Source organism: Protopterus annectens, chromosome 6.part1 (assembly GCF_019279795.1).
Source record: "Protopterus annectens isolate FY-2018-M chromosome 6.part1, PAN1.0, whole genome shotgun sequence".
Lineage (NCBI taxonomy): Eukaryota > Metazoa > Chordata > Ceratodontiformes > Protopteridae > Protopterus > Protopterus annectens.
This window is the reverse complement of record NC_056738.1, coordinates 151,540,200-151,565,358: the sequence shown is the minus strand read 5'-3', so window position 1 is coordinate 151,565,358 and position 25,159 is coordinate 151,540,200. Positions and strand designations below refer to the sequence as shown.

At 37.7% G+C, this 25,159-nt stretch overlaps 1 protein-coding gene across 1 annotated transcript in view; it reads left to right on the top strand.

The window, feature by feature from the left end:
• NOSTRIN (nitric oxide synthase trafficking) overlaps window positions 1-25,159 on the top strand; it is a 702,548-nt gene that overhangs the window by 158,192 nt on the left and 519,197 nt on the right. The window lies entirely within an intron of this gene.

The following is a 25,159-nucleotide window of genomic DNA, read 5'->3' as shown; positions in this document are numbered from 1 at the left end:
TCAGAGGTACAGGGTGCTGCTGAAGGCTGGGAGACAGAGGGCAACAGAGGCACTTAATGATGTAAAAAGAGGCAAATATTTATTTATTTATTTATATATTAGTATCTGTTAACTTGTAAATCAAGTGGCCATACTCCTGACTCCATACCAGCTGAGAAAAGGAGGTGCCAACAGAAAGGAATACTACTTTTAAAAGTGAACACCTCTGCAGAGGTGCTAGGAGATGCTAACAGAAAGGAATACTACTTTTAAAAGTGAACACCTCTGCAGAGGTGCTAGGAGCTGCTAAAGGCTGGGAGACAGAGGGCAACATGGACACTTAATGGTGTAAAAAAGGGCAAATATTTATTTATTTATGTATTTATTTATTGGTATCTACTAGCATAAAAGAAGCAGACAACAGAATCTGAACTCAGTATATGCCTATCAAAGCATGTAGAGTATGTATACTTTGCAATAAAATAAATACAAGGGAAACATTACTTTTCCCTGTAAAACTGTATTAATTTGGATTCTTATTTCATAAGAACACACTAATGATATGGCTGACATGTATACTGTTTGCCAGGCTGAAAAATGCAAAATATATATTTTCTTGAATCAAATTGCAAAACCAGAGCATCCACATGAGTATATGAGACTACTAGGGTACCTAGCAATAAAGGACCATTTCTATGTAAACCACACAAATTATCCCAGCAATTTCTTCAGACTACAACTACCATATTATGACATTCGGCTACAAAATTCACTTAGATGGTAGCTACAGCTGTCAAGTCACACATATAATGTTGTTGCCTTATAATGAAGACTACTGCAAATGGGTTTAAATTGGGATGAGAGGTACAAGTCCAGTGACAAAAAGTGATGTATTGTTACCTCAATACACAAGTATTTTAGGCTACCATAGTACTTAAGAGTAGTGAGCAAAAGTTCACTGTAACACCTACAATGACAGAGTATAACACAAAATGTTCGACTATGGCACTAAAGGCTCATGCACTAAAGCCTCTGAAAGCTGTTTTTGAAAGGTTATATTTCTGCCGCCTTTGAGGTTTCATTGTGGAACTTTTAGGTAACAACAAAAGAGTGTTGTGTTAACAGACATACCTATGTATGCCATTCAGTGTTATTAATTACTATCCCCTCCTTGATCTCATAAATTTCCGCAAAATAAATAGTTCCATGAACACTAAAATAATTTGCCATGCCTCAACATGCCAAAAAAAATGAAAATCCAGGAGAAGAACGTATACTGAATAACTTATTTTTTGCAGTTTATCAAGTCCCCTGCACCCCAGAACATATGTGTGCCAACTCCAAGATTGTTATACCTCACAGAAAAGGGAATATTCCATGAAACAGCAATCTGTAACTTGGTAAATATACGTGTATATTTTTGCAATTTAGTCTGTACATTACCAGATTCGCTCAAGTGGGTTCCAATATTTCAAAATGTTACCAGTTGAATTTCCATCAGCACAGAAATAAGACATGTTGGAGGGGCAAAGTTGTTACATGATGCTTCCCCTACCTATCTTACATAAAAAGCAGAGTGATACCTTTGCTTGCTTTAAGGAAAAAATTGATTAGATGGTCACCCATAAATTCATCTCCTTCCGGACTTGTTTGTCCATCCTGAAGACAGATGATGCCTTATGAGGGTAAGTGCTGACAAGAGCTAACTCTGTGTTGTATAGTCTGTGAATCAGTGAATCGGTAAATATGTGTAATGACCATCAATTTTATTTTTTTCTGATCTTAGTAACAAGAAATGAGTAACCAGCCAATGTCTTATGGCCATGCAGCATAAGCGTCTAAGATTGGTTGCTCTTAGTAACCAATCACAGTGCTGAGTTGACAATCTCTAGTCACATATTACTATGATTGAGACTACTGAGAATTGTCCAGTCAAAATGCCTGTAATTGCTCATCCTTAACCATCACTCATAAGTTCATAGTTAAGAACTAGGCTAGCTGCCCTTGTGGGCCATTTTAAGGCTAGCCAATTTCCCCTTTTGTACTTAAAATAGGGTACCTGTCAAATCTTCGAACGCTCAAAATTTCAAACGTTACTTGGTCGAGACCAAATGTTCAAACTTTTGAGTGCTCAAAGATAGACTTTCAACGGCACCATACAGTGCAGATAGGGAGAATTTCCCTTTTCTGCCCTGAAGTGCGGTCTCAGAGTTGGTATATTTAAGTAGAGGGGATGTGGGGGGTGCACGGGGGCTTACCCCCCTGCCTACACTGTTAAAGTGTTTTTTTCTGTGTTTTCTTTTTTTTTTTTATGTTCAAACATCCAAATGTCGAACGTTTGGTCTCGACCATGTAATGTTTGACATTTTGGATGTTCGAACATTTAACATAGACCATTAAAATAACCTATCCCATTTGGTATAAATTGGCCTTACCCATCCCATGGTCAATAATTATATATTACTCCTAATGAAAATAACTGGGATCATACCATAGATAATTGGAGGGAACCCATGCATGGAATAAAGAGTTTAGGAGCAGCCTCTGTCCAATAATAGCACAGGGAACAGTCTTGGGGTAAATTTTCTGTTTCCTATCCATAGATCTAAGTTGTGCTTGAGTATGGCCAAGGATGAACTTTGTTTTATGCGGATGCAGAGTCTGTTCTACAGTAGTGGTATCCTCGGCAAAAATATACCTGTTTCTCCAAACTGTTCTGTTGAAAGCACTCTCTAGTCTGTAAGTCATTTGACTATAGATTGACAAGAATTGTAGAGTTGTTTTGCTGGTACTTTTTTTTATTGTGGCAGGAAGCCAGATAAAACTGTGGGCAGTGAAAACAGTAAACACTACTGACAGCAGACTATGCATGCCTTGTTTTACTTTCAGCACAATTGACATGGCAGGGTCTCTTCATACCTCTCAACTTCTTTCCTCTTGGGGGCTGCTGCTTTCCTCTCATATTCTTTCCTCATGACCTTTTGTCATGGCCAAAAATAATGGTGGGACAAAATCGGGGAATCAGGAACAATATACAAGTATTACTCCAGTTCACTTAAAAAGTTAACAGAACAACGGGTTTTGCAGCAACACACATTTTCTGAACAATAAAAAGTATGAAACTCTAATGTTTAGCATTATTCATTTGTGTATAACCCTCAGTGATTTACAAGAAAACCAAAGTCAGGGCAAAACATATGCAATAAAATTCAGAGACATTTTACAAAATTGGGTACAGCTGAGAGGTACTGTTTTCTGTATACCTTTTATTCAAGGATTTAAGCACTTTCATCCAATTAAAGCAAGACTTCATCAGAAATTAATATCACTTTGCACTCTACAAATTTAAAATGCATGGGATTAATTGCCCAAGCAATCAGCATTACCCAATTAAGCACAATAAAAACATTCCTTTAGGAAACTTTAAAATTTACATGAAACAGTAAAATGTAATCATTCCAATGTAAAAAAATGAATTCAGAATTCACAGTACATAAACTTAAAAATTATTTTACCTCCCTACAAACCTATACTTTGCTTCATGTGCCAAAGCATGCTTTAAAATATATAAATAAATAAGTAATTAGTGAATGGATGAACTAAAATATCTATTAAACATACACAAAAAAGTTACAACTTTTTTGCCCTTAATTTTAATGCACTGGCAATTGAAACAGCATCATTCAACCCTGTTTTTTCATTTGTATTTAAGTGTATCTGCCAGAGCAACTCTCTATATTCCAAAGTTTGCTCCCAGGTTCCACGTCTAGGATTTCTAACCACATGTTCAATAGTATTTCTTATTTTCTGTACAAATTACATTATGCCTAAACAGAGCATTCGTCTCCTTCTCTTTAATGACATATCTATGCAATTACATTAAAAACCTGGAGTCTATGCATTCTCTCTCACAAGCTAGTATACCTGGCAGTGAGAAGGTTGTTTGCACAAAGACCACACCTCAAACATGACCCACACCAAAACAACACACATCCCACATATGCGGAGGTTCTTAACAAAAACATACCTAAACAAAAGAGACCTCTGAGACAAAAACACATGCACACTCCACAACTTACCACACCACACACCACACAGAGTCCAAATGCCTGTGTCTCACAGCCATCAAGGCTTAACCAGAAACCCAGTATATTAATCATAGGAGATTCCATTGTAAGACACACAGGTGTGCCCCTCACCAGGCTGGATAAGGAGAAAGTCAGGGTAAGTTGTTTGTTAGGTGCCAGAATCCGACACATTATCCATGCACTCAAGTTCCTTAGCAAGTACTGCTATGACTCTGTCACAGTACATATTGGCATGAATGACTTGAGATGTACCTCTCTGGACTATATGAAGAGAGACATAATCAAGCTCACCGAATATGTGTTCCAGGCAGGTATGTCACTACCCTTAAGCAGCATTCTGCCATCACCCAGAATGATGCCTCAATACAAACAAAAAATGATTGACTTTAACAATTTGCTTCGTTTCTGGTGTTATTGTAACTGTTGGCCTGGGAAGACATGATTGACAGACTACAATGCTTTGCCAGAGATGGCCTGCATCTGTTTCCCTTGGGCTTCAGGCTCCTGGCAAAGGCTCTTACCTACCCCATAGTGCCTTTTTAGGCAATGTCTTGAGGTCAAAACTACCAACATGAGAATCTCATCTAAATGCAATTTAAAGGTCATGCTGCTGAATGCTAAGAGTATCAACATGAAACTGCACTGATTGCAAGCATTCTTACCCATGGAAGATGCTGACATATGTGCAGTCACAGAAACCTGGTTCAAAGTTGCAGAGAGCACCCCAGCCTTACCTGGTTACTCATTCTATCATACATACAGAGCCCAAACTGAAGGCAGCAAAGCCAAAGGAGGTGGTGTTTCATTGCATATTAAAGATAAACACACCTCCAAACTGGTCAAACAGTATGACACACAGGAGATGCTCCAGGTGCAGTTAACAGTTGACAAGACCCCTATTCAAATCATAGTTAGCTATAGGCCCCCAACATTGACTCAGAATGCCCATGCTGCCTATGTGGACCTCCTCAGATCTATTAATATTCAATTATATACTCTGATCCTGGGCAATTTTAACCACCCAACCATTGATTGGAAGAACTACTTGAGCCAGAACACAAATGCTCAAAGATTCCTTGACTTTATAAATGCCAGTGTCTTGGGACAGCTGGTTGACATCAACACAAGAGGTGACAACATCTTGGACTTGGTGCTAACCAACACAGGAAACCACTGCAGCATCCCCGCAGTGTCATCATCCCTGGTAGGATTAGACCATAATGTGGTCACCTTCAAAGTAACCATCTCCCTGGCCCACCCCAACCCCAGCTAGAGTTAAACAAAAAACTTCTCCAAAGCTGACTACAACCTCCTGACCAAAGGTCTAAACAGCTTTGCAGCCCCACCCCCAACAGTAAGAACTGGTACTAAAGTCCAAACCTATACCAAATATGACTATTTATATAAATGCATGGATTCAGCAATACCTGACAAGACAAAATCCTCCTCTTCAAGGAAGAATAAACCTGCCTGGTGGGTATCAGCTATAAATAAACTCTACAACAAATGGAAAAAATAGCTGTCCAGGACCAAGAAGGAACAGGTGCCAAATTGGAAGCAATCTCTCCTTTGCCTAAACAGGCAATTAATGGTATTAGTGAAGTCTTCCAGAGCTAACATTGAGTCCAAATTGGCCACATCTACTAAAGACAATCATAAGGAGTTCTTCACATACTTCCATAATCTAAAGGGAAACACCCAAATCTGCTCAGAACTGATGGTCAAGGACACAATGTACACAAATGCCGTGGATATAGCCAACCTTCTGGAAGACAGGTTCAGTGAAAACTTCACCTTCTGTTCCCCGGCATCAGTAATCCAGGATATCCGTAGCACCTGCCCCCCTATTTCAAGGGAACAAGTCAGTATTGCCCTCTCAAAGGCTAAAAACACAGCTTCCATGGGACCTGATAACATCTCAGGCTGCATCCTGCTTCAACTTAGGCAGGAATTCACAGCACCATTAAGTACCCTATGCAACCTAATCCTGAGGACTGGTTTTGTCCCAGCTGAGTAGAGGATGGTTACTGTCATCCCTGTGCACAAAGGTGGAGTGTCCACTGATCCAAGTAATTATAGACCCATCAGCCTAACTAGCCTGATTTGCAAGGCCATGGAATGCATTATCATGGACCACATTAACAAGGACATCGACAATATCCAAACGCTTGATCCCACACAATTTGGTTTTGTCAAGGGGAGATCATGCCTGTTAAATCTGGTAGACTTCTTTGAGTCAGTCACCAAAGCCATGGATGAGGGGACGATGATGCACACCTCATACCTTGACTTGGCTAAGGCCTTCAACACTATTCCCTACATTGACATAATAGATAAACTATCCCAACTTGGCGTAAAACCATATGTGATGAGATGGGTAGCCAACTGGCTCACTGATAGAACTCACTCAGTCAAAATAGGAGAAGCTATCTCAAGTAGTAGACCTGTAATGAGCGGCATACCCCAGGAATTGGTCTTGAACCCCTGCTGTTTGGGATATATTTCTCTGAGGTGCAAGCTAAAACCAGAAGTCTATGGCTGACCAAGTTTGCAGATGACTGCAATCTGGCTGCTGTCATCAACTCCCCTAGTGATGTAGACATACTACAAGAGGGTTTCACCCAGACAAATGACTCATGCCAGAAACATGGCCTCAAACTAAATGCCAAAAAGTGTATCATCATCCCATTTGGAGAGAGTGACATCTCCAGAAGTTATAACATTAATAACAATGTCCTAAGCATCCAAGCAGTTGTGAGGGATCTAGGCACCCATGTTGAGAGCAATCTAACTTTTGACCACCATATTGCCTCCATTGTATGGAGGTATTTCTACATGGCTCACCTCATTAGTAAGGGTATTTCTTCCAGGAACAAGGAAGTCATAACTTCCCTGCATTCCTCCCTTATCAGGCCCATCATTGAGTACAATGCCGGCATGTACCTTGCAAAGCACATGCAACAGCTGGAGAGACCACAGAGGTTCCTGACCTGGAGAATCCAGAGCTTCAAAAATCTATCCTACATGGATAGGCTAAAAACCCTACCCCTCTATTCCATCTCATACAGACTCCTCAGAGGTGATCTATGTCTGGCATACAGAGCAATTGCTAACCCCACCTTGATGAAATTGCTTCATAACTGCAAGCCAAACTCCACAGGCATGGAGTTGTGTGGACTCACGCAAAACCTCAACTTGGTCTGTGACATCAATAGGACTTGCTGGTGGGACAGATTTGTCTCACAGAGACTCCCCCATCTGTGGAATAGACTCCGTCTCCACGTCAAGCAAAGTACTTCATTATCCTTCTTTGAGAGGAACCTGGATGACTGGATGGGAAATAGAAAATACACCCCTGGGATTCTGCCTGTGTCCCTGTTGAACTGGGGCATCAGGTGCTGACTTGTGGGAACATGGGATAATTTATTGGCTAGGCTTATAAGGGCCTCAGGGTCAGTAGCCTAGTAACTTGCTATGATCCTATGAGCCTATGTTTGTAATCCTTTTTTTTTTTTAATTGATCGCTCAGTCTTACCTGCATAAAAGGACAACAATAATCCCAGAACACTAGATAGACTATCCCCATACTCCTGCAATTAAAATTATGATTAAATTGGAACATGTAATCAATACTAGGGTGTGTAATAGTATCCCCCTTATATATGGAGATACATTGCCTACAAGCTCCACACTTCATGGCACCTTTCCTTGGACCTCTATTAAGATTTTCACCACTAAAACCTCTTCTTTCTATTTTTTCTTTCAGGTTATTACTAATCCCCCACCTTCTCAACTAACTCTAAATCAAGGACCTTCCAGTCAGGCCTAACAACATTTTTAATAGCATTACTTTCTGGGCCATACTTAAGTACCATAGTCTGTTTAAATGGTATACCCTGGCTCACCATTTCATCACCAATATCAGCATTTTTCTCCTTACTGACCTCAGGGAGACCCCTACCTAAAAGGGGGGGTAAAATTTAACTTTTCTCCCTCTATTGATCTCACTAGCAGATAGGTTCCACCAAGTTCACTGGGTGCCTCCTTTTGATAAGCATCTGCTTCAATAAGCCAATCTCCTCTTTTAAGTCCTCAGCATCAAACACAATCCTTGCCAGTCATTTCATCTGCCCCTTTACTAGAATTCTCTTCTGCTTATAGGGGTGACAACTATCAAAGTGTAAGTAATTATTAGAGAAGGTGAGTTTCCTATATAACTTAGATTTAAACCTCCCCCAAACCAAAATCCTTTATTAATAAAACATCTAAGCAATTAATATTAGAAACAGGAAAATTGTAAGTGAACTTTAAAAATGTAGTGGCGTTCTTAATATCATCCATAAAACACCTCAAGGAACATTTGTCATCGTTCCTAATTTAAAAAAACTATCATCCAAAAACCTTAATTAGGTGACTATATGTTCCTTAAATTATGATAAAAACACATACTTGTGTTCCCAGTACCATATAACAATATCTGCATAAAGGGGGCACAAGTGACCCTCATAGCAACACTACTGACCTCTTTGAAATATTCTCCCTCAAAAAATATAAAGTTATTATTCAAAACGATATCCATGAGATCACACACCATATTAACTACCTCATGACTCAAATTACTATTCTTACAAATAAATTCCCTAAACCATTCACAATCCATATTGTTAGGCATACGGGAGAATAAATCTTTAACATCAGTGGTAACTAAAAACCACTGAATATGAAAATACTCAGTTTTAATACTACCAATGAAATCCCATGAATCCCTCAAAATGTATTTGAACAGGGATCTCAAAACTTAACCATCCTATCAATAAAAATGGATAGAGGATGCATTTTAGATCCACCATCAGTGAATATGGGTCGAAGTGGGGGGATTGTTAATACTTTTGTGCACTTTTAGAATCCCAAAAATGTTAGGTACCAACGACCGGTCAACCTTTAGAAATTTGTAACCGTCATTGTCAACCAGTCTGTCCAGTAACAGACCACTCAAACAACATCTATTTTCACATAAACCACATGAATTTCATTTTTCGGATAATCTAACATATTGAAATTCATTATTTAACAAGGTGAACATTTTACTAGAGTAATCAATAGCATGCATAATCACCATCCCTCCTCCCTTATCGGGATTCATAACCCTAATCTCTCTTATTATTCACCACTTCTTTCATAAGCGCCGCCTCATCCTTGGTTAAATTAGATTGCCATCTGCATTTATTTTGTAAATGCCATTTACAAACATCTTTTGCAAACATTTGTTCAAATAAATTAATGGTAGGATGCAGAGAGGGGTTAAACGTACTGCTCTCGACAAAACACAGCCCAACAACTGCAGAGGAGCCAGCCTTTCTGTCAAAAAACATAACCTTCATGTTTAGCTTTCTCACATAGAGCTTCAAATCAAGAAGGACCTCTCCTATATCTGGCCTCTGTGAGGTTACAAAAGTAAATCCTTTACTAAATATAGAAAACTATTTATAATCCATTACTAAATTACTATAATAAGAAATTTTAAAATCACACAATATCACTTTCACCTTATCAACACCTGCATCAAAACCAGGACTACCATCGAAAGGAAATTCCTGAGAATTAATTATCTTCTGCATCCTTTCGCAGCAACTCATTGGTTCCTCTAGTTCAGCTGTTACCTTCAACAAATCACTTCACCAGACAGTGCTTTGTGGAAATTGGGAATTTGGGGTAGGTTCATTAGTGGTCTCTTGGACTGCATGCCTATTAACTATCTATAAACCAATTCATTCTGAAAATGAAAAAGTCTTCTTTCTACTACTTTGAGTGCCAGGTCCATGAGGATCTATTCCCTGAGCCCCAATTCTCCAGTGCTAAACATGTGGATTAAAGCTTTCAACAGGAAATCACTGCAGGTGTGATTTCTAAGTGTGCGCCAGTAGTGATTCCTTGGTTTTAGAAGATTTCTCACTTCTTCATGTTTGTTTTGACTATGGAGTTGGTATATATATATATATATATATATATATATATATATATATATATATATATATATATATATATATATGTTTGGGTGGTGGGAACTTGTCTCACACATAGAGGGAAAAGCACTCACATTTGAGTTTCTTCAGCATGTTGGATTTTGAGCAGTTTAACTCAACCAGTGAGTTCTCTGTGGGTTAAATCTCTGGAATTAGTAAATAGGTAAAGTAAAAAAAAAGTAATAGGGAAAGTAAAATAGAAAGTGACATATTTTAAATTAAAGAAGCTACTACCATTTTAACTTCTTTACTTCCTTTCTCAAATGTTTAAAAATGTACAAAGTTAGGAAAATCTATGTACTATAAAGAATAACTTGTGGTACTTATCTCTTAAGGTAACAAGGGCCCCGATTCCAAAACATTTGCTCTTGGTGTAATTGACCACTTCGACTGAGAGCAGGCTGAGAGCAGATGTTTTGGAAAGGCTTATCTATAAACAGGCTTACACTGAAGAAAGTCACTCACACTTCGAACACATCTTTCTAAAGCAGGGCAGACAAGTTACACTGAGAGCAAGTCTTTTGGAATCTGGCCCCTGGAGTAAGCCTGTTTACAGACAGGCCTTATACTGACATATGTCAATTACATTAAGAGCAGTCTTTTGGAATCTTACCCAGGTATTTTTGCATACTGCTCAATGTATAATTGTATGGCAAAACTAGTTATATTCGTTGTTATCCTTTGTGTAATAAATGGAATACTTGGTTTATCTCAAAAATCAGAAAAAATAACCATATGACCATGACATTCATACACAAGAATGTCTCTATAGAAATTTTTGTTAAGATTAAGTTCTTAGGTATGAACCTAGCTGTTAAAATAATAAGTAAACCTTGTACACTACACAAAAGGCACTCCACAGCAAAGCACAGTGTACATCAACTTGTACATTTAAAAGTTGCTACATACCTCATGCTGCCATTTAAACTTTTTTCAATAGATCTGTTATTTGAAGCTTTCATCACCTTGCCCTGCAACATAAATAGAAATGAAAGCTTTCATGTAATCTCTGCTCCTAACCAGTTATGTGTACTCACTCTCAATCTCTAACAACAAAGTGATTTTCTTGATATCTATTTCTCAAACACATAACAGTCTGATTATGACCCAAGACACCCAATCAGAATCCTCTATATTGTATAATTGTAGCTGTAAAGATTGGGTGAAGATAGATGAAGGCTGCCAGCCTAGCCAGATAGAATTTTATAGATAATTCTGTCATTTGTAAATATTAATGTAAACCACAGGCTTGTCTTAAATGGACAAAAATGCTGTTACAAAAATATAACAACAGTGCACTCTGCTGACCAAGTAAAGCATGTTGTGACCCTTTGATCTAAAGTTGGCTCCGGCCTGTCTAGGTGAAGACATTTTTCTATTGTTTTAATCAAGAGTTGAATAGCTAGATTTAAACATGCAAATGTATTTAAACATGCAAATGTATTTTTATTGCTCTGCTTCCTGACCAGCTGCAAGATAACAAAAGGAGATGTTAAGAATGTAAATGTAGTTTCTGTTAGCCTGGGAACCCAGGGAAGTGTAAAGAATGATGTAATGGGAGCCAGGAATGTGATTTTAAAAACAGAGAGAATCAGAGAGCATTAAGCATTTTTGTCTTGACCATCCAACTCATTAGCACTCTGCCTGTGTTCTATATGTAAGTTTCTCTTAGAAATAGCTAGAAACTAGAAAGATTAGACTAAGTGTTTTTCTGTGATGACAGAACTGTACTACTGAATTATTTTAAGTATTTCTCTGTGATCTCTGAACTCTTGACTTGCACTGTGTAGTAAAAAGTATTGTCTTGTGTTTTCAATTATTTATTATTAAATATTTTAAACCCTTTTAACTGTGGCTGTTTTGTGTAGAGATAATTTAAGCTCTAGAGTACATTGCATGTATATAGTGATCCTGTACCAAGTCACTCTAATAAGCCTTGACTGTTTAGTCACACTTACAAGTTGGATAATAATATTGCACAGTAATAATTGGACACCCTTTTAAGGGCCTTTGAGTAGCTGATAAATATTAGTGGGTGGTGGCAGTCTGGGAAAAGGGGCACAGCTGGAGAACCTGTGCCAGCCTTCTCCAGGAGTGTATGTGTGGTTGTATAATCTCTTCTCAAAGTGTGTGTGTGTGTGTGTGTGTGTGTGTGTGTGTGTGTGTGTGTGTGTGTGTGTGTGTGTGTGTGTGTGTGTGTGTGTGTGAGCTACTTGGGCAGGGACACGAAGCAGTGGTTGGACAGAGAGGTTGCTGGAGGTTTTAGCTTGCTCTCTAGGCTGAGATCTGGACCCTATAGCTGTCCCAGTGGGGAGTCTTATTGGGGAACTGGAGAGCAAGGGAGCGACCAGCCTTGGACTGACTGTGATCTCTGTGTGCTCTTAAGGGCAATTGCACTTTACTGTGTGTATTTGTTATCCTTTCTTCCTATATGAGAAGCCCCTCACTGGTGTTAGTGGTGAGGATTGAGGCTCCTTGATTGCTGGGCCAGGGCACGGTGTCACAGTAGCTATTTAAATAATATTTCATAAAACATTAAATCTAAGGATCCAATTGTACATTTTTATTATAGGAACATAGGAAGATAGGAATAATACCATAAAGAGATCATTGAGAACATAAAATGCATAGCCAATTACAATTTTGAATAGACATATTTAAAGTATATTTATTTCAGCAGAATTTACAGCAATATATGCTAGAAAAAGAAAGAGGTGCAGTGGTATATACAAAATGTTATATTAAATTTGCTTGACTGCAGAAGGAAACAGTAAGCTTGCCTAGTCTCCCATGTGAATGCAATTAATCTGCCACTCCTCCAGCCCTGCTTTCCCCCTTAGCTTTTCTCCACTTGTCCCATGACCTCTTGAATGTCTGCCTGGACTTCTTTACTACCACCATTTGTCTTAGGCCATTCCATGGTTATATAACTCTTTGTGTAGAGAAGTACTTTCTGAGCTCCAGGGACTTCCTACAATTTACTGCCCATACACTTATTTTTGGATTTGTATTTCTTATTAAGGTTGGTCCCTTCACATCTTCTTGACATGGACTTGTGCACTGATATCATGTCCCTGTCTCATCTTGTCTCAAGTATAAATAATTCTACCTCCTCTGGTCATACAAGTTGACATTCATTTCATAGATTGTTTGGTGTTTTTTCTCTTTATTCTTTCCAACAACACAATGACCTTTTTCTTGTATGGCATCTAGAGCTGAAGGTAGTACTCAAAGTATGGCCTTTCTGGGGTCCCATAGTCTAAAGGCATTCCCTCTTTCCTTGTGGAGTCTGTCCCCATGTGGACATACCCCAACATTCTCTTTTCTGCTGCCATTGCCCTCTCACTCTGCTCCTGGCAGTCCAGTCTAGTTGTTATCTACATCTACTGATCCTATTCCTGCAGAGTAAGGAAGAGTTATACTTCCTATGGCTAATACTTCACACCAGGGTTGTTATGGTACAGGTGAAGTACTTTGTGTTTGTTTGCACTGAACCTCAACTGCCATCTTTCTGCCTACATCACCTTTCCAAGTCTTTCTCTAAACTCTTCCTCCCCCCAGTACCCCACTGCTGTACTGATATTTGTGTCATCAGCAGATATGTTGCTCCTGTTCTGTCTTTCCTTGTATATATCTGAGACAAATACATTGACAAGTATTGAACATAGGGAATTCCGTTGTGGTTCTAGTGAGTCAGTTTCCTAATTCCTGACATTAGCCATCTCACTACAACCCTCTGTGTCCTACCATTCACTTATGTAGCAAGCTAGTTCCAAAGTCACAGTTAGAACACAATCTCCTCCAATTATCAGTATCTTCTCCATTGAGGACAGAGAAAGCACAAGTACACATTTTATATTTATCCAAATACATGTTTTATATTTATCCACATATTTACATTTAAGCTGTTTATTTTTTACTAAATAAGCTGGTGATTCCCACACCTCTTTTCATTCATGACCAAGCCTCACTATGGAACAGATGCATAATTAATTGCAGGAATATTTTTTCCCCAACAAAATGCACAAGCAATATGATACAGTAGATAAAATGCATTAAGAAACTGCCTGAATCGTTGTCACTGCTAAGCATGCTTTCCTGCCTACACATGTTGGCCTAATTTTTGTCCTGATTGTTAGCTTTGCATTCTTGGGTAGCCACATTGACCTGTTACTTGTTTTGCCTTTTCTCCTCCTCCTCCTTACTTCTTGCCCATAACTCAGAGTACTCCCTCTATGAGTCTGTTTTACATGAATTGGGAGTTTGTTCCAGACGAGTGGCAATCTCTGAAAGACATATCTGTCTCTCCAGCATGCCCTGTTAATGTCACAGGCTAGGTTAAGATCTCTAGAGTTAGTGAATCTTGTCCCATTTAACTTGTGGATATGAAGCATTTCCATTAAGGCAGAGTCCAAGACTGTTCTGATGGACCAGAAAGATTCAGTTGCCTATACCTATATTGGCTGTATTGGATAAGTAGGATGATATTTTCCTAGCCTGTAAAAAAAGTGAGTTAACTTTTGCCCTTGATTTCTCAATCTGAGTATAGGGGTCTATATTAGATAACCGAAAGTTATCTTTAGTGAACGCTCACATGAGCGAAAATGCCTGTAATCAAACTTGGTATTGTGGGGGGCTGTGCCCCCCGCCCACCCCCCACTAACTATATATTCCAAGTCCGAGATCGTACTACAGTGAGAAAAGAGCAAATATTCCACTCCTCACTGTACCAGGCCCCACAAACACCCTTTCGATTCCTGGCATTTTCGCTCATGTGAGCATTCGCGGTTTTGTCTTTTCGTGCTTCTAATATAGACCCGAGTATAGAATGTTATTGACTGATCTAGTGAAAAACTTAGGTACTTAAAAGATCAGATATTTTTCATTGGCATACCACATGCAATAGTGGTACTAAGTAACTTTGGTGTTTTTTTAAGATTTTGGGTGGTGCCAAATAGCATGCTATTTGTTTTTGTGGGGTTAATTATTAGTTTGCGGTTAATGAACCAAGAATTGAGAGAGTTAAGGTTTTTTTTGCAGTTGTGTTTTCATTGTAGAGTGGTTGTGGCTGAATCTAAAGAGTACCATGTCATCAGCTCAGAGGATGAGTTTTAGACTCATTCAAGGTCATGAGGATGTTTGTTAATGAAACTAGAAAAGAGAAGGAAAAAGAAGAGAAGTGATTGGGAGTGGAGATCTTGGGGTGTTCCCATTAAAAGAGGTGTGGTATGAGAAAAGGAAGAGCATCAATTAACTCTGAAGAATCTGTTTGATAAGACGTCTTTGAACAAGGTGATGGATTGTTAATAATTTCATTGTTCTGAAGAAGGAGTTGGTGGTTGAAAAGGTACTAGGCTTTTGTGAGGTCAGTGACTATTGCTCCTGTCTAGTTACCTTTGTCTATGTTGAGGAGCATGTCATTAGTTAGATACCAAAGTGCCATTATTGTACTATGACCTCTCCAGAATTCATGTTGTTTTAGGGTAAGGAGATGGTATTGCTGAATGCATCTTAAGAGACACGTATAAATTATTTTTTCTAGCACCTTTCCAAGATTAAACATGATGGAAATAACATAAAAATGTAATGTGTTTTGAGGTTTAGATTGTTTGGTCAAGGGAGTAATGATTACTGTTTTCCAGATGCTTGGCATTATATTTTGTGTTAGGTGAAAGTTAAACATGTGGTGAAGAGTCTGGGTTAGAAAGTGCCTGCAGTAGAAGATAAACCAGGGAAAATATGTTCTGAGTCTTGGGGTAGGGGGCATGTCTTCAATTACATAACTGATTTCTTAATGTGAGTTTTTTTGAAGTAGAGAGAGCTCCTCTGAGAGTTCACAGTACAATGCATTCCTTTATATACATGGATAATTTGTCCCATTTCTCACTTCACTATCATTTTTGAACAATCTATATGCAGACACCTCCACTTCACTCCTTTTGTCATTCATCTGTTTTTCTGTGCGGCCAGAAATGTTCAGCCTGCCTTCCTGCACTGCTTCTCCATCTTGTCTCACCACATGCAGCCTTGTATCTCCTGTTTTTCCTTGCCTCATGTCACTATCCTTCTCCCCTTTCACTTCCTCCTCTGTTAGCCCTTCTCACTGGGTGTGCTAATTGCCTGCTCCTTGTGCTGCATCTTATCTTTCCTTCATTCCTCCTGTGCTCTTCATACAGGCCTTCTCTACTATTTTGTCTCTTTGTCTCTTTTGTACTCTGCCTCTCTTACCTGGCTTAGTACCTCTTCCTGTAAACGTCACTCCTACTTTTCTTGTGGTGTTGGTGCCTACATGACCACCACTGATTCTCCTTTTTATCACCTGTGAATGCTCATTGCATATGTCTGTCCACTCTGGGTTACCTCTTCTTGTCCTTACTTTGATGACTGCATCTCTCATTTTCTTCCATCTCCTTACTCTGCATCATGCCACTTGCATGTACTCCTCTAACAGCTCACCTCCTGTAGTCTGTCTTCCAACTCATCTTTTACTACTACATCTTGCCTGCTGACTTGTTCTTTCCTCCTCCATCCTCTCCTCCAGTTCTACTCTATATATTTGGAACATCTAGCTAGTGTGCAACCATCTCAGTTTCCTATACTCTACATTGAAAGCCTCATTCTTCTAGACTCGCATCTCCTGCCACCTCAAAGGTCCCTGAACCAAAGATCTGCTCGACATCCAGATGGAAATACAAATCTTTTTCAAATACATCTTGTGCAGTCTGTACTACTCTTAGCAAGTGCTATCAAGTTTTATCCTTGACCTGATAAGTAACTGCTAGACAAGCAACAAATTGGTAGAGCAATTAGAATTAGGGGACAAGGCAATTATTACTTAATTTCTTTTAGAATTCCTTAATCTAGGAAAACTATTATCTTGTGTGATAACTATCTCACTCTAGTGAATCAGTTCCACAGGTCCTTCTGAAGCAGTCAGTATATTGCATTTCACTTGTTCACTAGAATGTGATGCCCGTGCACTGGCCCAGTAATCAAGGAGCCTCAATCCTCACCATTAGCACCAGTGAGAGGCATGCACATTGGGGAGATAACAAGTACACACACAGTAAAGTACAATTTCCCTTAAGAGCACACAGAGATCACAGTCAGGCTGGGACTTTTTTCTCCCTTTCTCTCCCGATCCCCAGTAAGACTCCCCACTGGCACAGCTATAGAGTCCAGATCCCAGCCTAGTGGTCATGCTAAAACCCCCTGCACCCACTCTGTCCAACAAATACTTCATGTCCCTGCCCAAATAGCTGACACACACACACTTTAAGATTTGATTTATATACAAACACACAGGCACTCCCGAGGAAGGCTGGCACAGGTTCTCCAACTATGCCACCTTTCTGCGCAGACTATAAGGTAGCACCAACTGCCACCAACCACTGATATCAGCTACTATAAGGCCCTTCCCAAAGGGTGACCAATTTCACTGTGTAATGTTATTGTTATCCACATACTAAGTGTGACTGAGCAGCAACACTATTGGAGTGGCTTGGACAGTATCACCAAATACATTTAAGTACTCTTTAAGAGCTTAAATTATCTCTATACAAACAGCCACAGTTGAAAGGTTTAAAAATATTTAATAATAAATAATAAAAACACAAGACAATACTCATCAATTCAACACAGTGCCAATCAAGAGTTCAGAAATCACAAGAACTTTAAAACAATATTGTAGGATAGTCTGACATAATGTAGAAAACAGCTAGACTAATCTGGCTAAATTCCTATCTAACTAAGATAAACTATGTCCTAAATAACTTTACTTAGAAAGCAAAGTGCTGGTCTGTTGTTGTCAGCTTCAGGCCACATTGCTCAATCTTTCTCTCCCAGAAAGTCTTAAATTGATGATGCCCAGTACTGCTGAGTCATTTCACATTACATCACTTTTATCACTTCTCCTTCAGTTCCCAGGCTAACAGAAACTCAGAATTTACATTTCTTTGTAAGCTGCACCTAGCAAGAAAGCCACAGCAGTACAATACACTTTTACATGTAAAATCTCGCAATTATCTCTGTCTTAATAACAATAGAAAATATTTGCTAGCCCAGACATCCTGTCTCTGAGCTTGAGATCAAAAACAGTTGTAATTATTTACTTGACAGCTTTCTTCCAGCAGGGTGCACTGTGGTTACATTTTTGAAGTTCAGCATATAACACACTTTTCTTACATTTAGTTTTCTTTACATTTGTAAAACAAGCCTGTGAATTATATTAATATTTACAATGACATAGAATTATCTACAAAATTCTGTCTAGCTAGGCTGGCAACCTTCACAAACTTTGTTATTGCTTACATTTCTACCTTTTTGTTTGTGAAATGCTTTGTGTTTCACCTGTTTTGAGCCAGAAATTGGTCAATATCAATTAGTGCACTACCTTGGTAGACACAGACACATACAAAACATAATAAAAAACATGAATGCTTTATCTGTTCACAGAATCTGAAAATACAAAGAGACTTATAGGTTCATAGGTAGTCACTGAGCTATTGATCTATGAGAATCTTGCCAAGTCTAGCCATACATTCCCATGATGATAATTAAACCCTTACATTTTGCATTCAAATAACCCAGCAGCAGTGAGAACAAGGAAATGTTGCTCCTATCCATGATAGACATGGGTGCTTGATTAATATTCACTGTTCCAGTTCTACATTAACTATAAACCAAATCAATTAATTAGATAGAAACTATAAATCGAACAACACAGTTGAATACACTTATAAAGTCAACAGCCTAACTGATTATACAGTGAGCTGTTCTGTAGGGGTCCTAATGGAGAGATGAAAAGTCAGCAAGCAAAGAAGAGTAGTACTGCTGAAATTGATTTCATCCTCAAGTCTTAGCGAGTACCTTCGCAAAGTGAAACCTGTTTTTCACAAGATCTCACCAAGGTGACAGTGATGTATAGACTGTATTTATATAGCATATAGCATGGACAGAAGTAAGTCAAAAACAAAAAAAAGATAGCTGGGTGCACAAAAAAACAGGTTAAACATATCCAATCCTGGTAGGCACACTGGTGCCAGGATGGGAAAAAAATGACAGTGCAGAATCCTAAAAATCCAGAAACATTCCTACAATGGGGCTAGGCAGGCCGAAGGGGAGGATGCCCCCCCCCTTGTTGTAGAAAGAAGTAGCAGTCCACACAAATCACAAAAACTGATAGGCCAAAGAAGAGCCATAAAGATGATAGAGTGAACTACTGAGGATAAGAAAGAAATTATGTATTGTTACTATTATGCAAAAAGCCCATAATTACCAGACAGAGGATATACAAAGAGATTAAGAGATAAATTAGAGGAAGAAAAAATACTTTCACAGGAAAAACTGTCAGAAGCTTCAAATAAAAAGTTGCGTTCATTAATACAACAGATTTTGGAAAAACAGTATATAGATCAAGAAACTTTGATCTGTTTGGAAAAAAAAGCATCCGAGGAAGTGCAAAAGTGTAAACAACAAAACCTAGACGTTTTTTAAAAAATATAAAAAAAAAAGTATAAAAAAGAAATATGGACATAGGAAAGAAAGAGAGATTTGATGTGGTGCAATATTTATGCAAAGGAGAAAAACAAGTTAACTAATATAGAGAAAACAGTCACAGAGTTATTTGAAGAGAAATATAGACAAAGGCATCCAGATATGGAAAATTTCACAATGAGAAAATTAATGTCACAAAGATGGAATGTGGAAAAGAAGATTAGTAAAGCAGAAGTTAAGGAAATAGAAGTTGAAGTTATGGAGTGTCTGCGGAGTAAAGGATTTACTGGATTTACTGTAGAAGGTCTAACACAGACTGCATCACAGCATGATGGAGTGAGTTCCCAAAGTAAGGAGAAGCAGGAAGATCAGGAGACATCCAGAAAAAGAGATTTAATATGGTGTAACATTTATGCCAAGGAGAAAGTAAAACTAACCAATATAAAAAGAGCAGCACCAAAGATATTTGAAGAAAAATACAGGCAAAGGAATCCAGATATGGAAAATCTTACAATACAAAAAATAAGAAGACAAAGAGGAAAAGTAGAAAAGGAGATCTGTAATGGAGAAGTTAAAGAAATAGAAATTGAGGTTATGCAGCACCTGCAAAGAGAAGGATTCAGTGCAGAAAATCTAATGCAGAAAGCACCACAACAGGATAGAGTAATGGATATCCAAATTAAGGGGAAACCAGTGGAAAAGAAAGCAATTGATCAGGTGCCATGTCAAGATATTTTGAAGCCCTCCACAGGAAACGAGTATAAATGTTCAATTAAAGCTAGACAGCAAGGGAAGGGACAGGAGACTACGGAAACTCTTATGCAGTCAACATTGAGGAGTGATAGGTCAGTGAGTTCCCATATGACAAAGTAATGGATGACACAGGATGAAATTGAAGATAAGGTGCCACAGGAAGATACTATAGAACTTTCTATAGAATGCCCACAGGAAGTGGAAAGCAAAGGATATGCCCTTAGTTTGGAAGAAAATGAACTAAGGGAAGAGTTGCTTGATTTACTGGACAAAGATAGATATATTAAAATTAATGAAAGGAATAGATTGCAGAAGGTCAATAAAACCCCAAAAGTCAGAAGGTCAATAAAACCCCAAAAGTCAGAAGTCTGATAAATCAAATGAACCAGTAATTAGGACTGTCCATAGAGATCCATGCGATATAACAGAAGTGAACAGGATATGTTACTGTGCAGCTAAATTAATAATTGATAAAGTGCTACCACAACAACACAGGGTAGTGAGGCAAAGGAAGGGGAGAAATCGAATACCTTCATGGAAGTATCGAATAGAGAAAAATATAAAGTAATTAAGACAAGAACTGTCACTGTTAGCAAAATATAAAAGAGGGAATAGATCAACAAAAATACTAAGAAAGATAGATGTGATAAAAGCAGTGCAGATTTCAGAACAGACCAGGATCTATCATCAAATATCATAAATAACAAACTAAAAATTTCAGCAAAGGCAGAAAAAGTTAGAAGATACACAGATAAATATAAAGGAAAAGTACAAAATAAACAATTTAGTGATGACTCAAAAAAGCTTTATAGGAAATTGGGAAACAAGGTAAAAGAAATTGAAAGACTGCCAAAAAATAAGAAATAGATGCATTTTAGAGAAATATCTATGAAGATCTTGTGGAACACAACAAAGATGCTAAACAGATAAAAGAAGTAAAAGAAAGAATAAGAAGTTTAAAGGTACAAGAGATGAAATGGGATGAAGTAACAGCCAGAGAGATTGAAACAAAGTTAAGAAAAGCCTCTAACTGGAAAACACCAGGCCCAGATGCAATACCTAACTTTTGATTAAAAGTATTAATATCTTTGCATGAAGACTTAGCCATGAGTAAGAACTATTTATTTGCGCATCCCGAACAGACACCAACCTGGCTAACAACAGGTAAAAGAATGCTCTTACTTAAGAATGAATCTGCAAGCTACCCAAAAATTATAGACCAATAACTTGCCTACCGATGACATATAAACTATACATGGGAATTGATGCTGACAGAGTTTATAGTCATTTAGAAGAAAATTCAATTATGGCAGTAGAATAAAAGGGCAATAAAAGAAAGTCATATGGAACAAAGGATCATCTGCTGTTAAATAAAGTCATAGTGAAGAACTGTAAAATGGGGAAGAATCTTAGTATGGTATGGATTGACTACAGAAAATCATTTGATAGTATCCAACATTCATGGATAAAAGACTGCTTAAAAATGTATAAGATACATTCTACACTGATCGACAACATTACAGTGACTATAACACAATGGCAGACCACTTTGCAATTAAATCATGATAAAGGACAAATTACTATCCCAGGGATAAAAATTCAAAGGGGGATATCCCAGGGTGACTCCCTGTCACTGTTACTATTCTGCCTTGCCCTTAACCCATTAAGCTGTCTACTTAACAGCTTAGGCCATGGTTATAATGTGGCTCCTAGAAAACAACAAAGTATAAAGACTTCTTTTCTTCTATTTGTCAATTATTTAAAACTGTATAGTTCATCAGACGAGGAACTGAAAGTATAGCTGCAGGTTAAAACTTTTTCAGATGATATTAGGATGTCATTTGGCCTTGATAAATGTGCAAAAGCAACCTTTAAGGCAGGAAAACTGCAGCACCAGGAAAACATCAGTTCCAGACAAGAATGTGATGCTTGAGCAAGTGATAGTATATAAATACTTGGGAAATGATGAAAGATCGACAATAAATCATGAACAAATGCATATAAAACTTAGTAAGGAGTACTTTAGAAGACTTCAATTAATCCTGAAAACAGTGTTGATGTCCAGGAACAAAATTCAAGCTATAAACCAATTTACTCTGCCTGTCCTAACTTACAGTTTTGGAGTGATTGATTGGCCCCAAAATGTGTTGGATAGATTAGATATTAAAACAAGAAGGATGCTTCATGCTTACCAGATGAGCTATAAAAAATCAGTGCATACCAAGAATATATAGTCCCTGTTCTGAAGGAGGGATGGGCCTCCTTGAAATTGATTACATGTACAGAACTGCAGTCATGGGACTTCACACATATCTGCTGACCTCACGAGACCAGAGCATAGTGAAAGTTTTGAAACATGAGGAGAATAAATCTAAGATGATTTCTATGCTTAACCTAGTAGAAGCATATCACCGTCAAGCAGGAATGGAACTCAAACCAGAAGTAGATAAAAATCAGACAGCAACTGAATGTGCAAAAAAACAAAAGAAAGAATATAAGGTGAATGACCAGATGAAAAGGCATGAAATGTTGACAAATCATAAATATAGTTACAAGTACAGAAAACTTCTGGAAGAACCTTATGTTTATCAGGAATGAAGGCAGGAATGGTTAAGGAGCGGTGAATTCAAACCAAGAGATAAAAGGTTAATATTAGTCAGCCCAAGACAGTGGTCTACATACATGCTGGTTTGCAAAGTCCATTGAACATATGGGAGAAACAGATAAATGTAGGTTTTGCAAAACCAAACTGGAAACAGTCGGACACATTGTTACTGGTTGTGACATAATAATGGCAGAGGGCCTGTACATTGAAAGGCACAATAATGTGGCAAGACTGTTGCACTGCGGATTGTGCAAACATTATGGTTTTGAAGTGGCTTTGAATCACTGGAAATATGAGCCACAAAGCATCACAGAAAATGATGAAGTCTACATCACATGAGATCATCCATTACCAACAATTCAAAAGATAGATCCTAGAAAACTGGATATAGTAGTCCAAGAAAAGAAGACAAGAGCAACATTGATCACTGAAATCACCACACCCAGTGACTACAGTCTCCTGTGTACAGAGAAACATGAGGTTATAAAATATCAGGATCTGCAAGAAGAAACAAGAGCAATGTGGAAGAAGGATACCCAGACAGTTCCAGTAGTAGTAGGAGCAACGGGTCTTATAAAAAAGAATCTACCATCATATTTAGATATGCTACCAATACACGTAACTCCATACAAACTACAAAAGGAGTCATTACTGGGCACATTGCAAGTGCTGAGAAGAGCACTTTTGGCTGACATCAAGAAACAATAATAATTTCATGAACTTTAATCATACTTTGACTTTTTAGGAATGTGGTCCATTCCCATCATGGTATTAGAAACCCAAAAGATTTGGAGGAATAAAAAAAATAGGAAAACATAATATGAATCAGAAATGACTGAGTGTGAATCAGCACATTAAATTGTATTAAAATTTATGTAGTTGTTAACATGTGTTTAAGTCAATAGTGGAATAAAGATCTAAATATAGTTCTGTAATGGTATGCCTTAAATCAGTTTTTATCTGTTGAAAAGAATTTCTGCATTGGATACTAAATTATGATTCACAACCCTGGTTGTAAGCACCTGCAAACCAACAGTCTAAACTGTGAACCTACTACGGAAATAATAAGTAATTAATTCAACTGCCAACAAACTTACCTTAATAAAAACAGAAATATAATCAACAAATAAAACATTTTTTCACTTGAGACTATAAATAAAGCACAGCCCTAAGTTTCTTTCTCTGTTCTGTTTTTCAAAACATGAGACAGCCATTAATCTCATGTTGTTTTTTTATTTATTTATTAATGTCATATTTTACCTGCTTGCGATTTAATAGCGAAGGCAAAAAATGGGGGACATTGGACCATCTTTTTTACTTCATAATTTGAAAGGCACTGTAGAGTTACAAACACATTATGTAGTATTTCTATGTATTCTTTTTCTTATTTGTAGAAATGAAGGTATAATGGAATATTTTAAGATATTTCTTGAATAATAAACTTAAAGCAATAATCAATTTAAAGCATCAAAAGCTTTTTCATTACTCTGATTAGGACTTACAACGGAATGTTGTTTTATAGTAGCTTGTTAAATCATAAACACTGTTTTTTATATTACCTCAGATTTGCTGATATTGTATAAAATATTCTATTTTATGGAGTAAAAATGCAACCAAGTATCATGATCCATTTTAAGTCCATGCTGAACAATGTTAATTTTCTATATGAAGAGGAACCAATTAAACCTACTCCTGAATCTGAGTCATTATTGATTTTGTTTAATAATGCATTGCTCACCAGTAAGTACTGCAGTACTTCTGTTTAATAGATTTAACTTTATACCCTCAGGAGAATTATGTGTAATCCTCATTGTAGACCACTTATTCCTGAATGCCATTTATATTAAAAGGGTTAATAGTAGTTTATGCTGTAAAGTTGTACTTATTAGTTAATATACCTGACCTTTGCTTAGAGTTTGAATCACTAGTGATAATGTAATCCGTGAAACAGATGGGTTTTGTTTCTGTAAGCATATTTCTATGTATGCACTAAGATAATATTTTAAGTGGGATTTAAAATAAAGAGTACATGGAATTATGTAAACCTTTATTTAACAGAATTTTAAGATTTTAAGTTAATATGTGGTATGCCTGGGTCATCACTGGATAATTTTAGAGTCTCCATTTATCAAAGGAAAATATCTTTTTTATTGTCATAGACTCATAGGACTGGGAGAAAATTCAGGACTGCCCATCCAATTATCCAAGTTTACCTT